Genomic DNA, 18,813 nt, shown 5'->3' on the forward strand with positions numbered 1-18,813 from the left:
TACGTAACATTTGTTATGAAATATGCACTTCCCTACATCCCATGACAGCGCATCACTGTTATATTGCTTAAATGATGATGTGCGTCCATGCACACCTACCGGTAGGCCTATGTCTTACATATGTGACTCGGACTCAGAGTCAGTCTTGAACCAACTAACTTGTAACTCAGACTTGAACCAACTGACTCGAGACTCAGACACAAGACTCGACTAAAGTGACTCGACCACAACACTGTAGAGGACACCTCCATAGGAACAAAAATGACATGCTCCATGTTCCATTGTCAACTGCCCTGAAACAAGCCGATTTTTAATACAATTTCATTTTCAGTCAATGTCAGAATTATTATTATAAATGGCTTTTCGAGAACACAATTAATAAAACTGTAAATAAAGCGGGACAACGTTATCTGATCCAAATCCGACAGATGCAACTATTCGTTACCAACCTTCCCGGTTCAAAAACTGGTTTCGTTTTTGAATGGGGACACGTGCGTCAAGAACTTCACGACTTACTGCTGTAGCACTAGATAAAAAAATATATATAATCGATTGGATGATTTATTGGCTTGTTTTAGTTCTTTTTTTTTCGATCAATTATGTTTCATTTCATTTCTTTGTCGGCAGAATGACCTAGCGATTGTGGCCACTCTGCTCAAAAATTGATTTGGAATAATTGTATTTAAATAATGTATACACAAAGACTACATAAGACCACAGCCACAGGAACAATTTCATTTTTGAAATTGCTTGAAAGTTGAAACATATACACGTACTTATGTACTATTTTGAAAAGTGTTTTAAGAATGAAATATACAACTTCTTTGTGCTAAAATTTGGAGTAATGTTAAGAGTAGCAAAAAATATTTGCAAATGGATAAATATTATTTTTTTTTAAAAGCTGCAAACAGATTTACAAACATCTTCAAAAATCAGATGTACACTGTGCGAGAATTTAAATGAGACACACATTTCTAAAACAAAATTTCGACACTGACTGAGAATGAAATTAAAAACATTTCCAATATTAACATTATTCATTTAATCACATTTTACAATTGTCCACAGCCAACATTTGCACCTGGACTTTCTGCTGAATCCACATTCAATTAGAAACTCATTCCTGAATCACATCTGTAATTGGAATATTCAAAACGTAATGCCCCCGTTTTTCCCCCCAATTTTTGTAACAAACCTACGCCGACTTATAACTGAATCAATCACCCCCGTTGCCTCATTAATGCAAATAAATATATCAAAAACCTTTGATCGGTTTTCAGTTGCTTTGTGGCGGGCCGCTAGAATAACACCTCCCACCGCGTGGACCGTGAGATAGTAACGAGAGGGGGGACGCAAGCGCCGGCGGTGCCTGTGACACACTCTGAGAGAGAGAGGGGGTGAAGGGGGGGGGGTGGGGAAAAATATCGGCAATTTACTCAGCGCTATATAATTGATCAGCTTATAGGCACGCCGACTGTTTATTATCCCAGCTACTCGGGTGGACGGGATTGCGATCGCACGGATTCTTTTCCGGATTGGTAAGGTGGGCACCATGCTAGGACGGCGCGGGATAATCGCTTTTGGGTGGATGGGCAGTAAGCTGCTGGGGTAGTGGAGCGTAAACTTGTTGGAGTGTGGGTTTTTTTTTGGGGGGGGGGGGGGTGATTTTAGTCAATTTTTCTTTTGTCGGTCGGCGTTTTGGGTTTATCAACCTACTGAATGATTGGCCTTGACAGGGCTTGTACTTTTTTTTTACAGTGGATGAATAATTCAACATGTCTCAGAAAATAAAACAGAATTTTAAAAAAATGTAAGATTTCATTATGATTTAACTACACAACCTGTCATTTTGCTTAGTGTTGTGAGCATGTTCGTTTCTGTTTCACATGTTGTGTTTTTTTTGCCAAAATAAGGTTTGACAGCTACTTGCGTGTAAAAAAAATAATCTGTGTGTATAAGTAGAGCACTACATAGTCCTATGGTTATGATGTCTGATACGTGTGCAATGGTACATGGGTTCAAACCCAGATGGGGAAACATGGTGCTTGTGTTCTTAGGCAAGACACTTTACTACAATTGCCTCTCTTCACCCTGCCCATAAATGGATACATATGAGGGTAGAGACCAGAATGCGCTGATCTTCAGCTGCCGCGGAAAACTGGTCTCTTCAATATGGCTTTAAAGGGAAGATACAACATTTGCAAACATTACAAAATGAAATGATCAAATTATCACAAAATACCTCGCTGGATTGTTAGGGATTGACAGTCTAAAGCATCCTGTAAAATCCTGGTGTGCTGACATTTTCAAGAAAAATGGTATTTTTCCAATGCTGGTCGGCTGACCAGCGTTGGAGAAAACTAGCTTTTTTTCAAAACTGCTCCTAGTTTCTCATAATTAGTTATATTCCGTGTTTTCTTTGCAATTGATTACACAACTGTGAAGGGGTACAAGCCTACTAGACTGACTCTCTGATCTTACACTTCCCCAAAGTCTATAAATTCTCTGTTTCATCTTAAGTGGGGTCAGGTAACCAGACTACAAGAACATAAAACGTGTAACAAGTCATTTTAACAATATTTGCTATAACATACTAATCCTCCAAATCCATTTATTTCTGAAAATTGCAGCAGAAGCAAATGTTGTACATTCCCTTTAAGAACAGGGGTTAATAATTACGAAGCACTTTGAGACTCTGGCATAAAGCATTGTGCTCACCACATTATAATGATGAGTGTGAGCACATGATACCTTTTTGCACACATGTACATGATGTGATCAAGCTAAATGAGTCGTTTATCAGGAACTTTCATTTGGAGATTCAGGCCAAAATAAGGTCGCTTCATCACATCACTTCATCACATCTCTTGGTGTTCCAACTTCCATAATTTTTTTTAACTAAAGATGGTATCAGCATGCGGTTTTCACAGCATTAATGTTGTTTTTTTAAATTTTTTTACCAGGGTCGACAAACGACTCATTTAGCTTGATCGCATGACATATGTTAGAGACCAACGTGCCAGGACAATTTTACAAAAAGGAGTGCACATACAAATCGGGTTCTGTACTTTTCGTTACATCCATTCTCGCATAACTTATCATCTAACTATTCGTTCCACATGCTGAATCGATAGTTTGCTTTGCGCACTGTACATTTTGTGTAAGCATATTGTTATTCATATGTACATTTTATAAATTTTACACTGCAATATAATCGATACTACATTCTGTTTCCTACAATTCTGACTACAAGTTTGGCATGAATGGGTCATATAATTCAGGGCACAGACAAACCCCGTTTGTTGACTCTCTTCCGATTGCAAACCATCTGTGCGCTGTAGTTTTGCTTTTAATTTTAATGGGGTGTCAACAGAAATATAATCCAAATAAACACAAATACAATTTTTATTTTAAAATGAGGATATTTTCAGCCTTGCACTGCAGGATGGATCGGTAAACTTTTCATTTTGCCTGAAAAAAACAAATATTAACAAAGAATGATAACTAGATAAGGGTGTACACGTGTACTGCAGAACGGGACAAGCAAGTGTAATATACGGAAGGTTCCAGATAACGGGCTTTGAATGAGGAAAGAAATATTGTAATCCGACACCTGCCTGATTACGGACGGAAAAATATTCATTGACTTTGGTGGTATTGGTTTACATGCAGATACCGGGAGTTGTTTGCTTTCCTTTTCGGTTTGTGCCACTTTACGCTAATTTGGCCGTGACGTTAATAAGCAACACAAGTCTGTTTTCCCAGTCCATATTTTAAACTAATAAGAAAGGTGAGGGAAAAAAAGTGAGCCAAAAAAAGAGAATTTGCATTTTGGTACTACACATTTCAGAATCTATTCTAACTTTGGTTGTCACTAAAAATGAAAATGTTTACACAAATATAATGTAACATTGTGTACATTTGTAACAGAATCATTTCAAACTGAAGTTTTGTTTCAATTCACTCAGAAAAGATGTGGCTGTTTATTTGAAATTGTCAAATAAACCATGAAGTGAAAACTAACCAAGTTCAAAATATTTCTTTTCCAGACTCTAGATCTCTGCGATAGACACCTGTAATCTAGACCAGCCAACTCCACAGGTACTGAAAACCCACCTCCTCAAGACACAGTGTATGGCCAGACTGTATGCAATCGCTCTAATCCCTGCCGAACGTTAACATCGTTAGCCTCATTGAGAATCATTATCATTGAGGTTTTTGCAAATCAATTCCAGCCCCTAACCCTCCCCCCCCCAACCTGAAGCACCGCTGGGGATCATCATCATCACCAGTGCCGCAATCGGTGAACGTGCAAGCAGTACAATGACGCCGATAAAAAAATTCCTCGCAATTTTTTTATCGCATTATTTTCATTTTGTTGGCAAATACCCCTCTTTTTCCGGCAATGGATTCATTTTTTAATCCCTTCGTTGCTCGAGGTGTTAAAAACTGATGGAAATAAAAAATAAAAAAATCATCTCCGAAATTGAGTCTCAATCGCATTCGTTAGCTGTATATCTCATCCCGCGGTTTTAAGATCTGATGCCGTCAGTTTGTGGCAATTTTCTTCTCCTTGCCGGAGCTAGGGTTCTATCCCCCATAGCTCCTGGCGGTATACTCCCCTAGCTGTGAGAGTTTTTAATCTTCAGCACTGCCCTCCCTGTCCCCTGGGCGAACTGCGTATATCTCAAAACCCCGGGTTTGGAAGAAAAAAAAACCCCAGATCTTGTTTGTGGCTAATACTATCACAAGCCCTGCAAGCCGCAATTCGTTTCTGCTTCAACAACTCGGACGGAGGTTCATCATGACATTATCAAAACCTCCTAGATCCTGCCCCCCATCTCCGATGCCTCCCCCTCCTAAACAAAAATAATAAGGAGAAAACTGGCAGAAGCAGGGAGAAAAATACGGATAGTCAATCACCAGTTTGGCCCGAGGACTGGAATTATGGAAATGGCTGTTCAGATTAAGAGGGTACGAGGGTGAGATAGATGAAGATGGAATGAGATTAAGTATGTAACAGGCTTAGGTGCAAATCAACAGGCAAGCTAGGCTGTCCAGTTTTTTCATCCATTTTCTGTGACATGCAGCGATAATCTCACCCCTGAACTAGTTTACCTAGCTTTTTTTTTTTACATTTCCTGTTTGCATTTTGATGTGGATCACTATTTTGTCTTTGTTAAAGATAGAAGTTTGCCGCCCTTGCAAAAACAGACAGAGCCGTTAGAGTTTGACAAAAATGGAGTTTTGAACATCTGCAAATATTTATGATCCTGCAACATGTTTGAGTTACTTCATAAAAGCTGAAACACAGCAGGTGGCTTTTGCTTCTATGGTTGGGAAAAAACTGTAATCACGGAGTTAATACAAGTGATCAAGCATTATAAAAACCAACAGAGGGGTTTTTGCAACTTGCCAAAGGCGCTTATGGTGATACAACGCAATAAAGTAATGGATGGGAGGCTAAGCTTGTGCCTCAAGCTGTATAGTAACCCAGAGCATAAAACCAATAAAACCCAGGCGTAAATTTTAAAAAGATCAAACCGTCGGAATACAAAAAAGAGGGAATAATAAAAAGTGGGAGTCAACTTTGGGTACCGAACGCTGAAAAGATATCACTGGCACAGGAGTCGGTAGACTCGGTATCCATACAAAAAAAAAAACCGTACAAAAAAAATAATTTTACAATGCCTATGGTTCTCGGGGTATTTTGATTTGTAATTGAACACCGGAATGGAAATCCAATTTTATTGCCGTCTTACGCGGCTGTACCCAAACTCAATGGAACTTCACAACTCCAAACACGCAAAGTGGTGTACCATACAAGTTGTCAACAAGGGCTGGAACATGGCCTGGTCGGCACGCTCTTTGAAAAGAACTTCGCACTTTTGTTGGAAACGGAAAGCACCAAAAAAATATTTATAGGAAGGAATTTGCAAACCGGAGATGCATTCAATGTTGGGTTTTACATTTCGCCGATGAATTTCTATAAACACTGTATTCTCGGTGTTGTCCACCAAGGATTGCAAGAAAGAAAATTTACAAGCTTTATCCAGGGAGATTCGAACCCATGGCCTCCTGCTCACTAGTGCAGATGCATTACCACTCAACCTACAAGCTTGCCGGGGTCGGCTGGCTGGTTCGAATCCTAAAAAGGAGCGGGTACTGCAACCAAACTATATAGGATGAAATTTGTGACAGGGAGATGTAACTTCAATATTTCAACATAATTCTGTATTACATTCAATTTAAGGTTAGAATTTGGTAATGCATTCATAAATTTATAAGAAATTCTATACAAAATTCACACAAAATAAAATAGTACAGCATTTTGCTGCCGTGGAAAACTGACGTTAGCGGTGAGCGACCCCCACCCATGCCTGGCTGTTTGTTCCCCCAGAGCCCCCCGGTCCGTCGTCGGCCCTTCTGTGGGGATTAAGCCCCCATAATGTGCCGCTTCAATCGCCTCAGCCTGCCTCACAATTAGATTACTTTTTCATTACTCCCAACAGGGATAATTGTCCCTGATTCAAATTCCTATTTCCTGTCTTATATTATGAATAATTTGGGCTGTGGCCGGCCAGATTACTGACGGTATATTTTTATTTTTTTTTTTTTTTTTTGATTCAAACTTATTGTCCAATTGAAAAGAGTGCTATTTTTGAGTGACTTTGATTCAGAACTAGAAATTAGTCTACACAACTTTGAACTTTGACTCTGACACGTATGTAGAGTTAAACCTTCCTGCTGTGTGAACAGTCACAGACAGACAGACAGATAGACAGACAGACAAATCAATCCACTTCCCCCACCACGCCTTTACACACACAGGCTAGTCACCAGTAGCCATTTTTCCAATAAGCACTGTGACTCGTCAAATTCCATCAACAGACAAAATCAAGTAGCTGGTGCATGTACATTGTAGATACAGCTTGCTTTATCAATCTCCTACAGTCAAGGCAAAGCTGCAACAAGTTACATTTAACAGTCACAGCAAGTCAATCCTGCTTTGTGTAGGCACTAGGCAGGGAGTTTTCAACTGTTAAAAACAGACATTTGGTTGATTTTTACTGCTGGGACGGCTTCGTGGAATTTGCAAGCCAGGGCAGGTGATGGGGAAAAAAACAGGCATCACATTTGGAAACTTTTAAGAAGACTCAGAGCAGAGGGTTCTAAATACTGTGACTTAAACTTTCCGACAAAACACAAAGGGTAGGCTCAGACTCATATAGAAGACTCACTTTAATAGAGTTTGAGACTTTGACAAAAATTGTGAACTCAAATTTTGAGTTTAAATTGAGTCAAGGTTTCATCCCTGCACTAACCTTAGTAAATCGATTCACTCACTCTGGTTTACAGAACTCAATTTGAGAGTCAACTTTGAGACAAGTTTGCGGTGTGCGTTTTATTGAGTGCCCTATCCCTAAGGGGAGAGGGTGTGCCATGTGGTCCGGTCCCCCCTTCGGGCTAACCGGCTGCACGTTTGATCACAATCTTCACACAGGATCATACGCAAAGCGTATAATGCTACCACCAGCTTTCTTAGTTTCCTAATGAACCGGTGTCTGATGTTATCAGGTAAATTGACTTATATTGGGCTAAATTGCACTGACTATTTTTACTTTATTTATTAGGTGGGAGGACAAACAATAATATCCCTGAGATATGGTGGGAATAAGGCAAAAATGGGGCCTGAAGACAAAAGAGTTGAAAGGATACGATGGACTTGACGCGAGTTTCCAATGAGAAAAAAAATATATACATTTTGTATGCAGCTGGTTTTCACGTACATCTTTGGTTAATTTTGTGTTAAGTGGGCACTGCTTCATGTTAATAGAATGTGCCTTTTGTGCCACTTTAATGTTGTAAGTTTAACATCCTTTGTAGCTTATGAACTTCAAGCACTAATATACCTCCTCAATAATTAGAGAGAGAAAGAAATGACGGCCAATGCTGAGGTGCGCCTGGGACTCATGTGATTACAAAGGGAGAGTTGGGGGAGAACATTGGGAGGGACATTTGATCATACACCTGGCACTCAAGCGAAGATTTCTACATGTTTGTGCACATTCGAATTATACGCATAGTTTGCGAAGTGTGCTCGCAAACCATTATACGAACTCACAGTGTGACACTTGACAGTGGTCCAAAAGTGACATCTGCTTTTCATGCATGGAGTCTGCAACTATTAGCTGAGACAAAAACGAACTATTCCGTTAGCCACACAATTCTTTTGTGATTTGCTCTTAAAAGGATGAACAGGTTAGGGCAGAGCACACCAATACAAACTACCCTTTCTGTCAGCTTTTTGTTGTTGTTGGTCATTCGGCAATTCTTCATTACCGGTAATTCTGAGTCCCTTTTGTCTAAGTATTGAATTGCGCAAGATGAGAAAGATACAGGCAGTCTTGCAGCGCAGACCCCACATCACTATGTTGGCTTGAGACTTTTTCCCAAAAGAACCCAATTTCGTAATAGAGCCACCGAACAACATCACTTTTTTCTCATCAATGCATTTCAGCGGTTCATAATCCTATTAAATTTGATGACAATTACTGCAAGATTGATGAGGTTTTTGCACAGTAAGAGAGTCTATTTTCAGACATGGGATCTGCCTCGGAAAAAAAAAAAAGCGGACCAATTATCTTTCACCGAATCTACCCACTCAGAGGCGTTTTCGTCCCAAGACTACGGGAGGGGGAAGAACGGTTGTATGATATACCTGCACTTTGTGTTTGTACATGACATTTCAGCCCTTCTTCCCGTATAAGGAAGCATAACATAAGTAGCTACATGGCCCCGTGATTAATTTCACCGCAAGAAAACAGGAGCGAGCGTCTGTAAACAACATCCAGAGACAGTAATCTCATTCGGGAAGGGGGGGGGGGAGGTGGTGGATATGATTGCGCGCATCTCGCGCTGCGCCGTCGATGAGTAACAGAATTACGGCAGCCTTCTCGGAGTTTAATTCGCGGCTGATTTCCCACAAGACACTGCGGATATTCCATCCGTTTGCCCGGCTTATTAGGAGGGGATTGTGTGTATGTACACCGAGACACGCAAAAGAAACGCGAAAAGCGATCTTTAAGCTGTGCAAAGATACCGTATTTGCAGCGATATTTCCCTACAGGTCGGCAGCAGATTCGGTTAAATGCATTCTGAGCATGTCCCCCGTGAGCTTGACAAGACTAGCGGACATTGTATCGGCTTGTGCGAGTCTTACTACACGCTGTTACGGCACTAGGGGGACATGATAACTGCGCTTGTTGGTGCATCAGTGTGCGCGTCATGTCTCTGGCCAGAAGGGCACTTCATTAAATTTCATGGACTTAAGTTCTTGGAAAAATTGTGTAGAACAGGAAAGTAGCACAAACCACGCATGACTCTACACGTACACGAACCGGTACACTTCCTTGGTAGAAATGAGAAAATAGTATTCTCCATGGAAGTCACCTTTTTGTATGTGTTCAATTTGAATATGGGCTGAAAAGCGGAAAATTCATGAAATCTTCAGAACTGTATGTACATGCACCACAACCTCCAATAAGGTATCAAAATAAAGGGGACAACAGGACCTTTAATTTGAGTGGTACGAAAGTGAGACAAAATACGGGCAAGTGTACTATTAACAAGTTATACATGTAACGGTACCAGTATGAGTTACGAGTATGAGTACAAGTACAGCCAGTCCATCAACCCCAAACCTCCTTTTCCCCTTTCCAAGAGATTCCAGCGATCCTGTAAAACCAATCAACATGGCCAGTCCATCTTTTCCCCTCATCATCTGGATATATCTAGAGCGATAGCCGGGGTGTCCAACCAACTGGAATTAATACCCTCCACTGCACCCACAGACACCTATAAGCCACGTTACGAGGGAAAGCAACCTACCAACCACGAGAGTGCAACTACACTTTTTTTGGTCAGACCCTGTTCCCATTTCCGTAATCAGATATTGAAAGGGGGGGGGTGCTTGAACGGGGTGTAAATGAGGAGGGGCTTAGAGGGGTATCATAAGGCGTTTAAGGCCTTTCCGTTAATAAATTACGTTTCCAGATTAACTGGCCGAGGTGGTAATAAGTTACCTCGATTGGGGTGATGAAAATCAGTGAAGTGCGAGTGCCGATTTTTTCCTCTCCGACCCAACTCCCCCCGACCCGTCATATTTTCTAGACTGTCTCAATTTTTGTTTTCCTTTCTATACTCTTCCCGCTGTTTCACAGCTGTGAACCAATCAGGATTTTTCAAACTGACTACGACCTCCGTTGGGAAATCACCTTGTGGTTGATCAGACGCCTAGAATTTAAGAACTTAACCAGGGGGATATCTCGTTGGCGGCCGGCACGGCGCGAGGGTGTGTGTGCATTGGTATAGGCTGGCGTAATCGGGGCACAAAACAAATGTTTCACATTGTATGTACAGGTGTCGGAAATACATGATGGCGTGAACCGTGATCCAATTTTTTTCTTTGGTGTTTGGGGGGGGGGGGGTTTGTTGGGGGGAGGGGGTGTAACACAGAGTGCACAAATATTGGGTCGCCTGCTGCTCCCAAAAATCTTTTGTCAGAGGCACGGTTAATGGGCCTTCATGATTAATTCATGATTCCGGCGGATAATACAAAAATGGGATTCCGGATTTCATAACACATGAATGATTCTTTCACCGATTAAATAAGAAACCCTGAAAATGGAGCATGAAAAACCGCATTGTGATTTCAATTTATATTAGAATAAGTGCAATGTCACACAGATGGGAAGAGACTGATATCTTCTCATCTGATTTATTGCTCATGTACGGTATTCTTAGTACAAAACCTTATAAATGACAAAATCCAACTATTTTTAAAGTGACATTTATGCATTTTTCCCTACATAATGAAACAAGGCTTTCATGCTAGCTGTTTATGTTGATTTAGTGTAAATATATATAAATGGGCATAACATATTGATCCGAGCAGAACTTTAACAATTTCAATGACTCAATCGTTTTGTTTCTCTTTTAAAAAAGATCCTTCGAAAGTGCTGGGATAAAAACTTCAATCCTGAAACTTTTCAATTTTTTTTTTATCAATCAAGACATTATGTTGTTTGCCACAGCGTTTTACTTCTCATATTTTTAAAAACAGAGAAACTTTCTAACATATTCCTTTTAAATGTACTAAGAGTTTAACATTTTAACTTGACCCCCCAAAAAACTATTTTCTATTGCCTAAAAAGTCTTACTGGAACATAATCCTTTGGCTTTGCTTCAATGCAAAATCACAGGACATATTCTACATGTACATCAAGAGTGCGATGCAATATTTCAGTGATATTGTCAATCACAGGTGAGATTGACAATGAAAATCCTCAACTACTTGTTTCTTTGTTGTATATAAACTTTTATACATGTAGGTAAAAAAATATTTTCAGAAAAACCTTGAGCAGGAATTCCAGATTTCACAAGGGATTCTTCAAAAATCCTGAAATCATGAAAAAATCCAGACCAACCCCCCCCCAAAAAAATCCTAAAATCAGGAAATATGTTGATGAATTACACCCCTGCTTTAATGCACAGTAGTTCAAATCCTGCCTTTGTTGGACTGGATTTTCTGAAGCTTGCTTCTGTGAGAGCAACAGACGATGCAAAAGTACATGTCCAGGGATGTTTGCCAATAAAAATGAGAATGGGGTGGGGGGGGGGGGGTGAAAATAATCATCATCCCCGTGTCATAATCTCATTCAGTTTTAATTTCATTTTAAGCCCCGATTATGATGGCACTTGAAGGCCCTCGGGGGGTCCAGCGGGAAACGGGGGTGGGGGAACTCCAATGCCAGATTGGGAACTAGTCCGACATCATTCTTTCGTCCTGTGCTTTCGCCCGTGATAGAAATGGATTTAACTGTGCACCAATCCTGTAGGCTACACATCTTGTACCACAAAACCCATCCAGTAACACCTACATGTAGTATTGGTTGGGTACTGATACCCTTCCTATGTTTACATTTCTCCCTAGAGCAGCATCAAGCCCCCCCCCCCCTTCCAGAATTCCGCATCAATCTTGGCAGCTTTTGGTATTTAGTTCTACAGGCCTGGTTTGGCCGGCTCCAACCACTGACACATAAGAACTGGATTAAGCCTCATAGCCGCGGGGCACCAACGGCTTTGTTACTCTCCGATGCAAAATTTCATCTGAGCCCTCGTGACGATCATTTCCCAATTGAAAACAATTAGTGCAAATGCACTATTTTCGTAGGACAGTAAACGGGCACGATAACCTGCACACCGACAGCCCCCCCCCCCCCCACCCTTTCCCCCATGACACTTTGGTTTGTGTTCAGGCATTGTTCGATCGCAATGATGCATGTTGGTAGTAATTAATTAAAACATCCATCTTATGAATAATATAAACGCAGTATGAAAAGGCTATATGCAAAACATATTGGTGTATCACTGTGTGTTCATCATGAAAAGGCATGATTTAATCAGGCCCACATTAATACAAGATGACCTTTATAAATGCGTTACATGTTTGTCTCATGTCCAACACGTGTGCAAATTGTAGAGGACTAGCAAAATTATCGCTATAAATCATACAAAACGAGCAATAAGTATACTTATTGGCACTGTGACCGGAGGCACAATTGGAAAATCCTCATTTCCACGGATATTTAACAACCGCCGAAATGGCAGTTTGGAGTGGCCCCAGCACCATTAGTCAGACAGATAATGACGTATGGCCAAGGATATCCAGGAACACATGTTGACCAGATGCTTAACACTTGTTAACAGAGGTGGCCAGGAACGACTTAACTTTTTAGCTGGCGGAGTGTTGCCTGCGCCGTTTGCACGCGCGTGTGCGTGTGTGCGTGCAAACACGCATCAAACATGATATCCAGACGTCTTATTGATCCGTGTTTGCCTAGCGATCAGGCTCATCCCGTGGGCCCCCACGGCTTCAATTTCCTGCCCAGTAGTGTTACATTCAGATATCCCTGGCTATGCCACGTCGCCTCTGACTGGCTCATTAGACACTGGAGATGGCATTATTAGCGCCATTGGGCCAATCAGGGATTGCGATCCAGACTCTAGTAGAGTGGAAAGAATCGTCTCCCGGTCAGCTTGGCTGCTTCTGATTGCTCAGGGCTTTGGGGTTTCAGATTTGGATTTTTTCCTTCTTCTCGGACTCGTTGAGGAAGTTTACTCAGTCGGAATGATCCAATGACGCTGTGAGTGAGTTGCACCGTCGGCCTATCATGGTTCCTATATATCCGCCTCGGCCAGCAATTGAGTCTTTGAGCTTCTGTGCACAATTATTGGAGCATTATAGACTCGCACCAGATTGCGGTGCAATCTCTTTATGGTCATCAGTGCATTATTCCGGTTTACTCTCCAATAGTCACACGAGGATCTCAGGTGCTCAGATTGGAAAATATTAGCCCAAGCAAAAAAAAAAAGATCTGATTAAAGTAATCGTCTTAAATAGAAACTGTTTTAATCTTTAATAGTGTTATTAAAAAAAAGTTGGAAATTATTCACAGTTCTACTTTAATCAAATTTTATTCCACTTCAGTGTCACACACAGGTAATTTTGATTATAGGACACTATTTCCTTAAAGAAATAATATGCACAAAAAATTACGTAAAAATATCGCAGGCGCATCAAAATGGAAAAATTTGTGATGAAGGTTTTTTTGTGTGAGAGTGCTGTGTTCTGGAAAATGGAGCACCATCAAATTTTTAAACCTATGTAATACAGAGCCAATAATTTTGTTCCAAACTCTACTTTCCAAATTTTGAATCCTGCTTAAAGATTAGAAGAATGGAAGGGGGAGAATCCCAATATGACGTATTGCGTAGTTCACAGCGGTGTCACACACAAACAAAAACAGCTTAATAGAGTGTTATCAATTCTGCCCCCAAAAATATTCAAACGATTGAAACATCCAAAGTTCTGCCAGAGTTTGAAATTAAGAAGTTTAATACATGTACATCCTCTTCCTTTTTTTTTCTTTTTCAATTTGTTTTAATGTATGAAGTTTCGTTTCAGGTCCCAATGAACAATTAATGCATGTATACAGCTTGCTGTAGAAGCAAAATTTCTTTTAAGAAGGGGATCTTTTCAAATTCCGTCTGTTTTCCTCCAAAATGCTAAATGATTAGCCAGGGCTACCTTTGGTAGTGTGCACAGAGGTGACTTCGGCCATGTCCAAGTATGAATCCATAGAAGAAATAGCAAATGTGCAACTAACTTCATAACATTATCTGTGACCCATATTCATTACTACCATCTTAAGTACAAGAATCCTTCAGCACAAAACATTGGATTTCTGGGGCCGAAAAGATGCTATTTAGTACGAATCTAAGTGTTGAGTTTGGAGTATTTCTTATGTATACGCTAGGGTGACAACAGCATAGATCTATGCAGTATGCACATCAAAGTCCCCGCTCCCCCCCCCCCCCCCAACCTTGTCAAGGAAGGACTCAGGTGGTTGGGGTACGCTGACGTGTGATGTTTGCGCACGACCGGAATACCAAAACATGTCTGCATTGGCACTGCGGGGGAAGGGCTCGGTCAAAGACTCGGTTACGATCAAGGAGTTGTAGAGAAGCTAGTTTGGGATTCCTGATCAATGCAGTAACGGTGTACTGCCCGGTGTTATGTACACAGTGTAGTGTTGGGAAGGCATCCCTCCGAAGTGTTACACACGTGTAAATATGCAAACGAAATGCATGTACTATACATGTATACTCTGTGTTATTTTTTGAGACTACTAACTTTACACCGAGCGGTCATAGTAATCAATACGTGTTCAATGTAAATTGCAAAACACGGGGAAACCTTCTACTTTTCAGTGAGGTATCTTTTTTTCACAAGAAACAACTATAATTATATCATCAACTTATAACGGAGGAATAGTCCTGGCAAGGACTTTGTGAAGTGGGTAACTTTCACTGTCTTCTAGAAAATTGTCAGACGTTAGTCAAAATCCTTGAACGTCCACAATGGAGGTTTGGAGGACGTTGCAGGACTGAGGAAGGTTAGAGCCAAGTCGATTATCATGAGATGGAAGACATTTGAAAGTTGAAGAATCAGTTTCCTACACAATGATGGATTTATGAGGATTCTGGACTGTCTTTAAAAATGTCTCTAGTCTGGGTATATTCATATGCACATGCAAATCAGTGGCGGATCTGGGAGGGGGGGTGGAGGTTGCAACCCCCTGTTCAGCCGCTGACTAATTTTATAATACAAGTAAAATGGAACCAAAAATTAATAAATACAATGCTAATTTATTCCCAAATTGCCTTAGAATGCTGGAGAAAGCATCTTAGATTTCAAATTTTCCACCGTGCTTTCCCCAGACCCCCTAGCAGGGCATAACCATCCCCCCCCCCACTTCATATCTTCCCCCTTTCCTGAAAGCCAGATCCGCCCCTGCAAATGTGGAGCTTTCAGTACAATTTCTTTAGCTTTTAAAAATTCATCATTCTCAAATATATTCAGGGGAAACGACTTTACGAAACATTTTTTGTTTGTAATGACACAAGCGGCGATCATTATGGCATTTCACACCAACGTGTTTGACTCAAATGATTCAGCGACTCACGTATTCCGAGTCGCGCCTTCAGACTTAATCTGTATGCAAGTGACTGTCTTCCAGCTTAATAATAACACATGGGCCCTGACAAGTTGAAGATAGGGTTTCAGATTTTTGCCGGGGCTTCACCTCGGTGAGCTAGTCTACACGATAACACGGTGTAATACAGTGTGAGTTTCCCTTTCAGCCCAAGCCTGGCACGTCAGCTCTGACTGTAACACACCTCCCAACGGGGTATACCAGACCGGGAGATGGAGAGTGAGAGAGAGTCCATAAGCCGGACGACTTCTGAATGATTGATCGGCCCCAATCATTTATTCAATGACTCATTTAAGCATTGTTTAATCATTAATTCCAGACACATCCCTTGTTTGCCGACACAATTTGCAGCGGTGAGGGGCTATTACTGCCATTGGGGGAACCTGACCAGCCAGTGACGCGCTGGGCCCCATGTTTAGATCTCTCTCTCTCTGTCGCTACTCAATTTTTTAATCAAGTAGGCTGGTTTTGGATTACTTTCCCTGCTGGCCAGTCGAGCCCAGGGCTTCTGACACGTGTTTCAAGGCTTTGTGACAACCTCACGTTTATAGGAAGTATCTTTCCCCCGCTTCGGGGATGGGTTTTCAAGTGTGAAGACAGTGCAATAGCCCTAATGTGGCAATTAACAATGAGAACGAGTTTAATACATTTTTGTACACGATCAAAATTTTACTCTAAACTGCTCGTACATTACAGAATGGGTTGAGGCTTTAGCAATATATGAAGCTATCCACTCAATGTTACATTTGCAAATGCTTGGCAGTCAAATATGAGAAAGATGAAGAGCCTGTCAGTGTTCATCCATGCTTACTTCTAAATCTTGAACTGTGACCTATCCTATACTATATTTGTCTATATTTGGCTAAATTGCGACCTGTCCTGTGCTATATTTTGCTAAATTGTGACCTGTCCTGTGCTATATTTTGCTAAATTGTGACCTGTCCTGTGCTATATTTTGCTGACTTATGACCTGTCCTATGACATTTTGCTAAATTGTGACCTGTCCTGTGCTATATTTTGCTAACTTATGACCTGTCCTATGATATATTTTGCTGACTTATATGACCTATCCTATGATATATTTTGCTAAATTGCGACCTGTCCTCTATTAAATTTTGCTTATTTGTGACCTGTCCTATGCTAGCTTTTTAATGATTTGTGAAGTAATCTTCAAGTTTTGGTTCTTTTGAAATGATTGCTTGTCCCGAATTTTGGAAAGTTCGATCTTAGAGTTTATGGCAAGAACATTTGTCTGGGGAGTCAGGTTGACACAGTGCTCCTTATCTGTGTCTTCCACCTCACATCTGGTTCCACGGGTTACCCAGGAATATTCTTCTGGGGTTTTCCTCCCACCTCTAAAACTGTATTTTCTTCTCATTGTCTTCTCTCCACAGGTTTCTTCAGGTCTGCAAGCTGTACAGTGCCTAAGGTGCTTTTGATGAATGCTTGGTTTCATTAACAGAAATAAATACAATTTTTCTCGGATCAGAAGGAATTTTGAAGACCTGCATGTACTGTACATTATATTTGAACATCCCGTCTTTGAAGTTCTGAATTATTCCCTCAATAGAGATGGAATCGTTTTCTTTGAACTACACATCACAGGCAATTTTCAGCAGCAGATGTTGAATGATTAACGGGCCGTCCTCATGAGAAATGATGGCCAGAAATCCTCTTAAATCCCACAATCTCCAGTGATACCGGTTATAAGGGATAGGGCTGGCGGCAAGCCGGTAGCTGTAACCCCAGGCCAGCTTACTTGGTCCTGACAGCAATGTCGGGTGTAATCACTGAGGTTACAGACTTGAGAAGTGCTAACAGAGGCATCTCACAGCTTCGTCTCTTGCAACAGTACTGGTATCATATCAGTGTTGTAGTTGAATCCTTTCAAGATCTCTTTTTTTTTTTATCAATCACATACATTTTCAGAGACGAAATAAACCAAATAACTCACCTAGTTTGATGCAAAATACTAATATTTGCGTCAAAATTTGAGATATGTTTACTGGCATTTTCAGAGCCAAAATCTCAGGCCCCCCCCCCCCCAAATTATGTGTTTACGGTAAACTGACCTACATTGGTTTTTTAATTGCCGATCTCAAACCTTTTTATTGCCATATTTGCCAAAAAATTGTAAATGACATATTCGGTATATTTTGAAACAAACAAGTCTGCTGTATTCAAGTTTGTGTGTGTGTGTGTGTTTTGAAATGTGCCTGTGCCAACTGAATTTACACGTACCGATGCACTACATTTCTCACAATAAACCAACAAGTATCCAAAGTGCATTGCACTTTATTTGATTCTCCCCCCACCCCCACTCAATAACATTCCGAGGCTCCGCCCACCCCGGAACACTCTGACATCCCACGAGCGCATCTTTACACAACTTTCTCAGTCACTGACGAGCGCCGATAAGGGAAAGTGTGACCCAGGCACTAATCCCAACCAGAGCCGGCTAGTCTGTACTTCACACGCCCTGTTTCCGTCAAACATCTAACGCAGTTTATAAGGACCGCGCTATCATTCTAATTATTCTAACGCAATTCCAGCCGCATTCAGGAAGTTGGAATTTCAGCCAGAGCTGAGCCCTAATTGACAAAAGGGATCAAGGCACGTGTTGAAATATGTCCAGTTCGGTCATGTTAAAAGAGGGTACAGGATTAAAATACTGTCAACAATCAGTGCAGCTTGCATTCCACAGTGTCCATCAATTTATAGTTGAGGTGAAATATGGAATTTAACTTCAAACTTACATTTAGTCATTTTTCTTTTTAAAGAAGGTGCCCCTTCAAGTGACCTGCATTGGGTTGTCAGACTTCACAACAGCAAGAACATGTACTCTCACAGACGAGCTTGACCCTAGACAAGTTCTGCCAAGCAGCCATCGAGCGCAAGGATTTAGTGACGACTTCTACATTGTCCTGCTAAAATTTGAATCAAAGAGAAAAAAACTCTTGTTTTCTTTAATTGAATACTCTACTAATGAATGAGTGAATGTATGTCTACTGGAATTCAAAAGACCTTTTTAAGAGACAACAGATACTGATTTCACACAAAATTATAGAAGCTACCGGTACTTCGGTTTAGGTACTAAGTTGTAGGAGAAAAATGTTATTTCCACTTTGGCCAGATAACATTACTTGAATTTAACATTTATCCATATGTTGCTGTTGCTGGTTATTTTTTGGTC

General features: G+C 40.8%; 1 long non-coding RNA gene across 1 annotated transcript in view; it reads right to left on the bottom strand.

Moving 5' to 3' along the window:
* Nucleotides 1–18,543, bottom strand: part of LOC119736963 — an 80,921-nt gene extending 62,378 nt beyond the window's left edge. The window contains exon 1 of the long non-coding RNA XR_005272326.1: nucleotides 18,377–18,543. This is a non-coding gene — a long non-coding RNA (uncharacterized LOC119736963). The remainder of the gene's footprint in view (nucleotides 1–18,376) is intronic.
* Nucleotides 18,544–18,813: the final 270 nt, after the last annotated feature.

The sequence above is a fragment of the Patiria miniata genome, unplaced genomic scaffold (assembly GCF_015706575.1).
Source record: "Patiria miniata isolate m_02_andy unplaced genomic scaffold, ASM1570657v1 HiC_scaffold_3, whole genome shotgun sequence".
NCBI classification, from domain to species: Eukaryota; Metazoa; Echinodermata; class Asteroidea; order Valvatida; family Asterinidae; genus Patiria; species Patiria miniata.